This window comes from Psammomys obesus, unplaced genomic scaffold (genome assembly GCF_907164565.1).
Source record: "Psammomys obesus unplaced genomic scaffold, mPsaObe1.curated_primary_1811, whole genome shotgun sequence".
Taxonomy (NCBI): Eukaryota; Metazoa; Chordata; class Mammalia; order Rodentia; family Muridae; genus Psammomys; species Psammomys obesus.
Genome location: NW_026585691.1, coordinates 729,076 through 740,397, shown reverse-complemented (window position 1 = coordinate 740,397; position 11,322 = coordinate 729,076).

Sequence of the window (11,322 nt, the reverse complement as noted above, 5' to 3'; positions counted from 1 at the left end):
ATGTCTGTGCATTTACATGTCTAGCTCCCCAGGAGGCCAGAAGCAGGTGTCAGACCCCCTGGAACTATAGGTGGTTGGTTAGCTGCTCTGCAGATGCTGGGAATGAAACCCCAGTCCTTTGCAAGAACTTCAAGTGTTCTTAACTGCTGAACTATCTTTTAAGAATTGCTCTTATCAGTCACTCTTATTAAACTGCATGAAATTGCTATATTTATGGCCCAAACATGGTGTGTTGGCTAGATTTATGTCAACTTGACTGTCTATGGCCATCTGATCTGAGGAAACCTCCGTTGAGAAAATGCCTCCGTAAGATTAGGCATTTTCTTAATTCGTGAACAATGGGGGGGAGGCATTGTGGGTGGTGCCAGCCCTAGGCTTGTGGTCCTGGGTTCTATAAGAAAGCAGGCTGAGCAAGCCAGTAAGCAGCACGCCTCTGTGACCTCTGCACCAGCCCCTGCCTCCGGGTTCCTGCCCTGCATGAGCTTCTGTCCTCTTTTCCTCAGTGATGTGGGGCTGTAAGCCGAAGAAACCTCTACTCAACTCGCTTTTTGTCACAGTGTTGTGTCAGAGCAATAGGAACTCTAACCAGAACACACACATGGTTCAGTATCGGGCAGCTTGAATTGAAATTTGTCATATACATCATAGCTGCTGCTATTGTCACACAACAGTCACCTAATAACAGGGTTTGTTCTGAACCGTGTTCCCTGAGGTGATTCAGTTGGGTGAATGTTGTGTGTGCTTGTCCACACCCGGGCTCTGGCATAGCTTGATGCCTCTAGGGAAGAGACCTGGGCAACACGCCCCTATGCTGAGCCCATGGGCACTGTAATAGCACTGTAAGTAACTGTAGCTCAACACAGCTACACACAGAAAAGTCCTATAAAAAGACCAGGTGTGGAGCTGGGCAAAGCTCAGTCTGCGAAGTACCTGGCGCACAAGAATAAGAACCTAAGCATTAAGCCCCAACGCCATCTGAACAGTGCCTGGCGTGGTGGTGCAGACACACTTGGAATTCTCAGGAGGCAGAGACAGAGGGGTCCCTGAGGTTCTCTGGCCGGCCAGCCTAGCCTACACTGCAGGCCTCGGGTTCCAGTAAGAGATCCTGTTAGACACAAAACAAAACAAACAAAAAACAAAGGTAGCACCAGAGGAATACAATGTAGCCCAGACTGGCCTTGAACTTGCCTCTGCCTCCTGAGTGCTGGGATCAAGATCATAAACCATCGCACCTGGCTCCTCCTGCTTAATTCTGAACCCATTTTATCCCATTTGGTTCTCATGAGGCTTTGACGGCACGGTATGTTCTGGATGTAACCATGCTTTCTTTTTCCTATCTCCTGATGTCACCATGGCCTCCTCTGCCTGGTGCTCTCAGCCTGTGGCTACTGTACACAAAAGCACAGAGCTCACATGGCTTGCTCATTCCGGGCTGGAACGGAAGTTGGAATTTTCTCCTTTTGCTGGAAACTGAAATGGGGTGTGGTGGGGAAACAGGGACCTGAGGATACCATTAAATCACGCACTTGTGGAGGGATATTTTTTTAAATGTTTGTTTGTTTTTTGTTTGTTGGAACACTATGGGCTGGAACTTGCTACAAAGGCCAAGCTGGCCTTGAACTTAAAGAGAGCCACCAGTGTTTGTCTCTTGAGTACCCAGATTTAAAGCCTGCATTACCATACCCTGCCTTAAGATTTGTTTTATTTAAATTATGTGTAAGGGGTGTGTGTATGTGTGTGTGTGTGTGTGTGTGTGTGTACTTGAGAGTAGGTGCTAAATTGTGAAACCAGAAGAAGTCAGCTGCTCCTGGAGCTGAAATTACAGGAAGCTTCAGATGTAGTTAAAGCTGGGTCTCCTATACGAGCAGTAACAATTTTATATATATATAAATATATATAATATATATATATTAGTAGTATCCAAATGCATTTTTATTTTTAAAATTTTTTATTTTTAGTTTATGTTTACAAGTGTTTTGCCTACATGTATGTGTGTACCATGTGTGTGCCAGCAGCGGGGTGTTGGACCCCCTTGAACTAGAGTTACAGATGGTTGTGAGCTGCCATGTGTGTGCTGAGAACTGAAGCGAGGTCCTTTGCAAGGCAGTGTGTGCTGGAAATCACTGAGGGCTTTGAAACTCACTTTGGAACCTAGGTGGCCTTCAGTTGACTGCCAAGTCCTCCCGCCTCGGCATCCCATGTGCTGGGATGACAGGCCTGAGCCACCACAGCAGGGACGTTCAGAATCGCTGTTCTGTCCTGGAAGGACTGTGTGTCTTTCTGTCCCTAGCTGTTGCTGTGGTGGTCATTGTTGTGTTTTGTGTTCCTGTGTATTTGCTCTTCCTCTTCTCTTTGAGGTGAGGGGTGTTGGATCCAGGGCCTCTTGCATGCCAAGCCCATGTTCTACTGCTGGCTACACCCACGGTCTCTCTGAGTTTTGTTTTTGCTTTTGGACATTTGGAAGCTCCTCCTGGCCAACGGGACATCTTAGAGTGAGGGCCTCTGGGTTAGCCCCTGCCTTGGCTGGGCTTCTCTTGTCTCATATTTTTCAGTATAGTATAGCATAGCATCAGGTACTTCCTTGTTGCTATGACACAAATGATGTAATAAGGGTTTGTCGTGGCTCACAGCTCAGGGCATAGACAACCACAGAGAAGACGTTGTGTTGAAAGGCAGCTCATTTCTCGACAGCCAAGGTCAGGAGTGGAGAGATGGGTGCTGTTTAGCTGGCTTCCTCCTTTTTGTTCAGTCTAGGGCCCCAGCTTATGGAGTAGCGACGCCCACAGATAGGCTGGGCCTCCATCTCAACTAACCTAATCCAGAATATCCCTCACAAACACCCAGAGATTTGTCTCCAGAATTGTCTAAACTGTTGGCATAATGTCATTGTGCATTGAGTTACCCTTGTAATATTATTTTCTCCTCAAGTCCATGATAGGGTTGGAGACTAGATAGTTATAGTCTTATAATCAAGCTTAAGCTAGTTAGTATTTAAGAAGACGTTTTTGAGTCTAGAAGATGTTTTTAGCTTGGTAGTGCAAGTTTGATAAAAAAAATGATCGAGGTACAGAAATCTGAACATATCAAGGTAGGATGGATAATAGAATACTTTCTCCAAAGTTGCCTACTGCTTATGGACTGGAAGATGTGAGTGTATATCATACCTTATAGTTTTCATAATTGCTTCACACTTATTATTGTATTCAGTTTATTACTGAAAGAAAAGGAGTCTTTCATTGGACTTAATGGCAAAAATGTTGGCGTAATGTTCTTGTGCGCTGTATAGTTTACCCTTGTACTATTCAAACGCTGATTTCTCTATTCCACTGTCTGGTTTCAATCTTAGTCATGTTTATTCTAAGACTCCCCTGTCTCAAATCTGTGTAAACATTGCTCCTCATTCATTCTAGCTAACTCCTGCCAATAAAAGGCTGACCAGCCAACAGTGAACAATAGAGAGAATAGGGTGGAACATCAGGGTCCATCAAGAGGAGGAGAAGAAGAGACAAAGTGGGAGACTGAGCCAAAGGAGAGATCCAGGAAACATCAGAAGAGATTTGTAGCCATGCGAGGATAAAAAAAAAAAAAAAAAAAGCAAGTATCATGGGAATTTTGGCTGGGAGGAAGCTAGACTAGCTTGGAAGTTTAAGATGGAGTAATAATTGCTCAGTATTGTGCTCAAGGCTAATTAAACAAAACATAGTCTCCCCGTGTTGTTATTTGGATAACCGGTTGGCTAAAGATAAACTGCTACCATACTCTTCTTATGCATTTATATCCATATTAATAATCATTTTATAATAAGCCACAAATATGTTCTAAAAAGTTACTGGAGTCTACTTTCTTGGTTGCCACCAACAATCCCGAGTAATATGGCATCCATGTCACTTAGATCTTTGAAGTGCCCCAAGTGGCTTGGACTTTTGCCAGAGTGTGTCTATGTGGGGTGTGTGTGTGTGTGTGTGTGTGTGTGTGTGTTGGCCAATGGGAAGCCTAGCTAACTCTGCTGGCATGTTATTTATGTGCTTATGCTGTGTCTGTGCAGTGGGCAGCCAATGTAAGGAGTTGGGAGAGATGGGAACTGTAAGATTCGTATCCTGTGGTTGGCACGTGGGGTGGGTACAGCCTTGGAAGGGGGGCTAGGGCAGAGAGGAAGCCAGAGGCTGAACACACTACATCTCCTGGAGGTGATTTGAACATTTCTGTGGCAATTCAGGACATGGTGGTTCTGTTTTACTCTTTCAATTTAAAATCACATGTGTATATATTTTGGAATCAAATATAAGAATCTGCAAGGGGCTGGAGAGATGGCTCAGAGGTTAAGAGCACTGGTTGCTCTCCCAGAGGTCCTGAGTTCAATTCCCAGCAACCACATGGTAGCTCACAACCATCTATAATGAGATCTGGTGCCCTCTTCTGATGTGAAGGCATATATGCAGATATTGTATACATAATAAATAAATAGATAGATAGATAGATAGATAGATAGATAGATAGATAGATAAAAAGAATCTGCAAAAAAAGTTAAGAGAACATAGCATAGTCTCAGAAATCCCCAACTGGCAGAGCTCCAACCCTGCACACCTATTTAGACCTCTAAAATGATGTATTTTTATTTGCAACTAGAAACAAGTCTGGTGGAAATGTAGAGAAACACAGAGCCTAGGTTTGGGAGCTGCTTGAAACGTGGGTGCTAGGATCCAGCACTTGTGCTGTCTGCACTTAGGTTCCTCTTAGGGCTGCGCTAGCATGAGCCCTTTCTGCCTGTGCACAGATACTACACCCTGCTGTTACCACAGTCAGCGTTGTCTTAAAAAAAATCACCACAGAAGCAGCCCCTAGTGCTGTGAGTAGATAGAGAAAACTTAAAGCCAGATGTGGTTCTCAAGATGGCGGAAAAGGAAATCAGTCAAGAAGGCCTACATCCCACCAGTGGGATGGTTTGGCAGGTAGAGGTAGTTGCTGCTGAGCCTGAGCTGAGTTTACGCTTCAGAACCCTCACGGAGGAAAGGAGAAGCTACTGAAAATTGTCCTCCGTCTGACCTCCACATGCACAGGTGGCATGCCTGCTCCCCACCCCACAAAATAACTAATAAAAGGAAGACAACCAAGGCCAGCCTGGTCTACAGAGCATGTCCAGGACAGCCAGGGCTACACAGAGAAACCTTGTCTCAAAAAACAAAACAAAACAAAAACCCTTAATCTCTCTTTTGGCCTGTTTGTCAGTCTAAGATAACGGTTCTTCTTACGAGCTAAGCACGATAAAGCCTCAGTAGGGGCCTTGGCTCATACTTACAATTCCAATACTCAGGAAGTTGAGACAGGAAGGCTGCTATGAGTTCAAGATTGGCTGGGGCTACATAGAAAGACTCTGTCTCAAAGAAACCAAAAGGAAAAATGACTCTGATATCAAGTCAAAGATGCTATAAAATTCTATGAGTGTTTGCATGTTTACAATTCTTATGTTGAAATCCTTACCCCAGTAGGTAGATTGTAAAGAGGAGACCTCTGGGAGATAATTAGGTCATGAGGATGGGGCCCTCATGAGTCAGATTTGTGCCCTTATAAAAGGGGCCCTAGCAGAGGCTGAAGAGATGGCTCAGTGGATAAGAGCACTTTCTGCTCTTGCAGAGGACCTACGTTTGGTTCCCAGCACCCACCATCTGTAGCTCCAGTTCCGGAGGATATGATATGTCCTTTTCTGGTTTCCTGGGGCACCAGGCATGCACACCATGTGCTTACAAATCTGCAGACAACACACATAAAAAAAAAAAAAAAAAAAAACAAAAACAAAAACAAAAAAAAACCTAAAAAGGGAAGACAGTTCTAGCCAGGTGTGGTGGCCCATACACAGGTCAGAGAAGTGGAGGTGGGAATGTAAATAGTTTCAAGGTCAACCTTGATTTCGTTAGTGAGTTAAAGGCCAGCCTGTGTATAATTGGGGGGAGGCCTTCTAATCGTCTGCTCTAACTATCTCACCCAAATAATGAGACAGAGACCTATTGCATTTGAGAGCACTGGAGCTGGGCGGAGATTGGTTTATTCCAATCCTCTGTGCTAGTCTGGCTACTTTGCAGCCACCTGACCCGAGTTACCTGCCCTATTTGTTCCTCCTGGTCTGCTTCTGCTCCATCAGGTCAGTCATGGCCACATCCTTTCCCTCTTCCTCCTTCCGCTCCTTCCTCGTGGGCCCTATCAGGGATGCCTTGACTGGCATTGGAAGCCCAGCCTTCCTGTCTCCTCTGCCAGCCATCGGCTCTCAGCTTCTTTACTAAGCAATGAGAAGTAATTGGGGAGCAATGTTGACACAACATTGAAACAGGAGAGTCTTCGTAGGAATGGTACTGCTCATGTCTGGACTGTGACCAGATCTCTGAGAGTCTTCGTAGGAATGGTACTGCTCATGTCTGGACTGTGACCAGATCTCTGAGGGCACATGAATCACCTGGAAACACAGCACACCTGGCCAATCCCAACAAGCCTGGGCTACATAAATCCTTATGTCAGAAAAATGAAAACAGTGGGTAATGGCACTCACCACCAAGACTGATGACCTGAGTTTGATCCCCTTGAACACGCATGATAGAAGGAAAGAACAGATGCCTGAAAGTTGTCTTCAGGCTTCCACAGGCACACCAACACACATACTCACATAAATAAGTAAATTAAAATGTAATGAAAGCAAAACACAAAAAGGACCTCAGAGAGAGCACCAGCTCTCTCTTTATCATGTAGGATGAACAGAGTTGGCAGTCTGTAACTCCTTCTAGACCCCAACCACTCTGGTATCCAGGTCTCAAACTTTTTTCTTTCCCACCCCCTTTGGCTTTTCAAGACAGGGTTTCTCTGCATAGTCTTGGCTGTTCTGGACTCACTTTGTAGACCAGGCTGGTCTTGAACTCACAGAGATCCACCTGCCTCTGCCTCCCAAATGCTGGGATTAAAGCATGCACCACCATACTTAGCTTAGGTCTCAAACTTTTAACCTCCACATCCACAAGAAATTTCAGTTGTCAAAGGGCTGTAGAGATGGTTCAGAGGTTAAGAGCACTGGCTGTTCTTCCAAAGGTCCTGAGTTCAATTCCCAGCAAACATATGGTGGCTAATAACCATCTATAGTGAGATCTGGTGGTGTCTTCTGTTTTACAGGTATGCAGGCAGGCAGAATGCTATATAAATAATAAATAAATAAACCTTGAAAAAAATGCCACAGAAACTGGCTGTATTGGTTACTTGTCTTTTGGTGTGAATAAAGAACCCTGACTAAAGCAACTTGAGGGAGAAAGGGTTTACTTTGGCTCTGAGTTTGAAGTCACTCTGTCATAGCAAGAAAGTCACAGCAGGGTGGGGTGGTTGGTCGTACTGCATCCACAGTCAGGGAGCAGACAGCAATGAATGCTTGCGCTCTGCTCACTTTTTCCTCTTTACACAGCCCAGGGTCCCAACCCAGGGAATGGTGCCATCCACGGAGGGCAGGAAACCTCAATGAACCTAATCAAGTGTCCCCCACAGCCAGTCTTCCAGGCGACTTTTTTTTTTATCTCAGTGAATAGATAATTGAAATTATCATACTGAGAGAGACTAGGGCTGATATTGAGAGGGCCTGGTTAAATATTCATTTTCTCGCTAGATAGAACAGGCCTGAGTTTTCCTTTCCTCAGAAAAAGAAACTTCAGTTGCAGGAATTGTCTGCCAGGACAATTGGCCTAGGGAGATAAGGTTGCTTAGCTACTGGTCTGAGAAGACCCTAAGCCAAGTCACGTAGCCTTCATGGGCGCCAGCCAATCCCAATCGAGGCTACTTAGCCACAGAAGGAATTCTCCTCTCTGGCTTTAAAAGGGACCTTCACTCCCCTCTACCATGTTGTGAAGGCGGTGGCCCCAGCATTCTGGATCTCTGCAGCATACATGGCTTTTGTGGGCTGCATGCTCTTCTGGACCCTAACAATACAAGTGCTACTACATGACACAGCTCACAACGCTCTTTATCTTAGTTACTAGTTTTCTACGTTTTTTGCTGTCTGCTTGCTTTGCTTCTGTTTGCTCGTTTTTGAGATAATGTCTCTCCTATCCCTGACCAGCCTAGAACGTTCAGTCTTCTTGGTGCTTCACCCACCTCCTGACCCGAATGGGGACCACATTGAATCAGCACACCTTCAGCTTGAGTGGGTCTGCCTTCTGTTTTTTCCATCAAGAGTGCTTTTGACTACCTGGGGCTGGGACTCTGGAGAAAAGCAGAAAGGAAGAGGGACCTAACAACACATACCCCCTCCCAATCAATCCATAATGCTGTCCTGAGGATTAAAATCATGGGCTTTGAGGACTGTCTGAATCTGTCCCCTGGAAGCTCCTGTATTAAGGGCTGTCAGCCTATTGAGAGGTGAATGGATCAGGAGGGTGCTATTTCCACCAATGGCTTCATTGATGAATTCAGAGCTGAATGGACTATAAGAGGTAAAGACTGGCCTGGTCACTGTTAGTGTGCCTTTGAAGGGTCTACACTATCCCCAGCTCTGTCCTCTCTGTGTCTCTGCCTCCTGGTGGCCAGGAAAAGAACAGCTGTGTCCCCACCTCCTCCCGCCATGGTGGTCTACCTCACCAATAGGAATCAACAGTGGAGTGACTGGGCACTGAAATCTCTGGAACCATGACTTTCCTGTCATTTCTCTCAGGCTAAAGTGGCCAACACAAGAGCAGAGATAGGCCCGGGGTTGAGGCTCAACTGGTAGAGGGCTTACCCGGCACACAAAACCCCAGGTTTCATCTCCAGACTGTGTAAACTGGGCATGGCGGCACGTACCTGTGATCCTAGGGCTTGGGAGTTGAGGACAAAAGTATCAGAAGTTCAAGGTTACCCTGGGAGTTTGAAGACAGTGGAGATACCTGAAACCCCATCTAAAGTCGCAGCGAGAAGGAAGGAGAAAAGAAAAGCTGGCTTTGCTGCTACTCTACACCTCGAAGAATGTGTGAAGGACACACAGATGGGAGGAAGTCATTTGCGCCTAGTCCCAAACCAGCTGTGTTCCCAGAGCCTTCACCAAGAGGGTCAGCAGCTGCTCCACCTCCTACATTTGGGTAAGTATTCTCTGGGATATCACAGATCACAGAGAGGCTGAGGGCGGAGCGGCTGCAGATCAGCTTGGCATCCTGGCCCTGGCCAAAGCCCTGCTCAACTACTTGTCCTCATGACCAACCCTTCATCCAAAGCGTTCAACTCACAAGTTCACCACACTTTCCCCAACATCCTAACACGGGAGCCCAGTACAGGCTAGGACCACCCGAAACCCTTCCTTGATCCTCGACTCCTGTCTTGAAGTCTGTTGATGACTGTTCCTGCTGAGATCTCTTTGGTGGCAAGAGTGTCACTGCCTGTCTCCAGCCTTCCCAGGATGACCTGTGTGGCTTGGAGCTGATAAAAGTGTGTATGTGCAGGCCTGTGGGCCAGATGCCTTCTGTTGCTAGGCGCCGGATGCTCTGACCTGTAGCCTGGGACAGGCCTCTGGGACACAGAGCTGAGGATCCTATTGCTGACATTTTGGTTTGTTTGTTTAACTTCTTTTCCATCATATACTTCTCCGAAGGGAAGAAAATCCACTGTGAGCAGAGACACTGAACATTTCTGCCTCTGAGGGAGTCAGCCCCTCAGGGATGCCGCCATCCCCACACTGAAAAACTATAAAACCCCTTCGAACTCAAGGGGAAAGCTGATGTGTTAACTAAATTAATTAATTCAGTATTTAGAGACAGGCTCTTACTCTGTAACTCTGCTGACCCTGAACTCACAGAGGCCTGCCTGTCTCGGCCGGCTGAGTGCTGGGGTTAAAGGCCTGTGCCACCACTGCACAGCTGTCAGGAGATGTGGGGCAAGCCACTGCCAGGCCACTCGATGGCTTCTACCTTTGTGGGGGTTTTCAGGCTTCCCAGGAGAAAGCCCTGAAAACCACTCAAGGAAAGTGGGGTGAGGGACTGGAATCCCTCCCACCGCATTCCCCAGGGCGTCTCCCCAGCCGCTGCGACTGCAATCACTGCCAGCCTGGGACTTTAACCAAACACCACATTCCAACACCCTGGACAACCTCCTTGTTTGATCTTCCCTCTAGAGACATGGGTCAGGAGGAGGGGGAAGGGCTGACATGATGCTGGCTCTCAGGCCGGCTACCCCCAGTTACGCTGCCTCAAAGCTAAGGATCAGGGGCCACCTTAAAGTCGCTGTTCCAACAGATTACTTTACAGAGCCCTGAGACGCTGATTTTAATGTTCACACACCCAGAGGGCCAGCTTTGCAGGAGTCTAGGGTAGAAACTTCTTCCACATCACAGTCTTCTCTCCACTAGTTAGCTGCTGAGTGACACCTCAGTTTGCTTAGGACTCAGCCCACAAGCCAACACCACAGGCAGGAAGTGTGGTGAAGGAGACTTACGTATGGTAAGGTGTAGATGCCTGATATGGGGGTCTTCACAAGATTTAGGTAGGAGGCAGAAGAGAAGAGATCAGAGAGTATTAGGTTATGTAGAAGCCAAAGGTGAAGGGGTTCAGCTGGTAGGAGGAGGCCAGCGCGCCTCCTTTGCAGGCACCAAAGAGAAACTTAGAATTAATCTATGCTCCCTGGGTTCTGGCCTCACTTGTTTCTTCCGCTCGGGAGCTGTGGGGATTGGGAGGTGTCAAATCCCTCCATGTCTGTAATCCTTCGGCCCTCTAGAGAGAACGTGTTTTAGATTTATCTTCAGACTGCCTCGGAGGGATCAGTGGGTCATTCATTTCGGCCACCTGAGGCTGGTAGATGCCTTGGCTTCCTTCAGCACAACTTCCTTCCTGCAGCACAGTGGGAGATGAGCAATTCCTCCCCTGCTGAGGCTTTTGTTTTGTTTTGTTTTAATAATTTAAATTCCCTGTTTTATGTATCTAATCTCTTCATATTTTCAAGATAAAATTAGTTCTACAGAGCATGTTAAATTCTCTGTGTATATTGGAATTGTTGTTTATCATTTAAATTTAATTTAACCTTTTTCTTTCTTTAGTGTTTTTAATTACTTAAGAAATACACACCCGTTGTAAAGGATTCATAAAATGGCAAAGGATATGATGTGGGAGCAGATGCCACCTAATCTCCTCTACTTCGAACACTGTTTAAAACTTTTTTTTTGAGACAGGGTTTCTCTGTGTAGCGTGGGCTGTCCTGGACTCGCTTTGTAGACCAGGCTGGCCTCCAACTCACAGAGATCCACCTGCCTCTGCCTCCCAAGTGCTGGGATTACAGACGTGTGCCACTGAGCCTGGCACATTAAAAAAAATTTTTTTTAATAGTTGAGTTTTGAGACAGGCT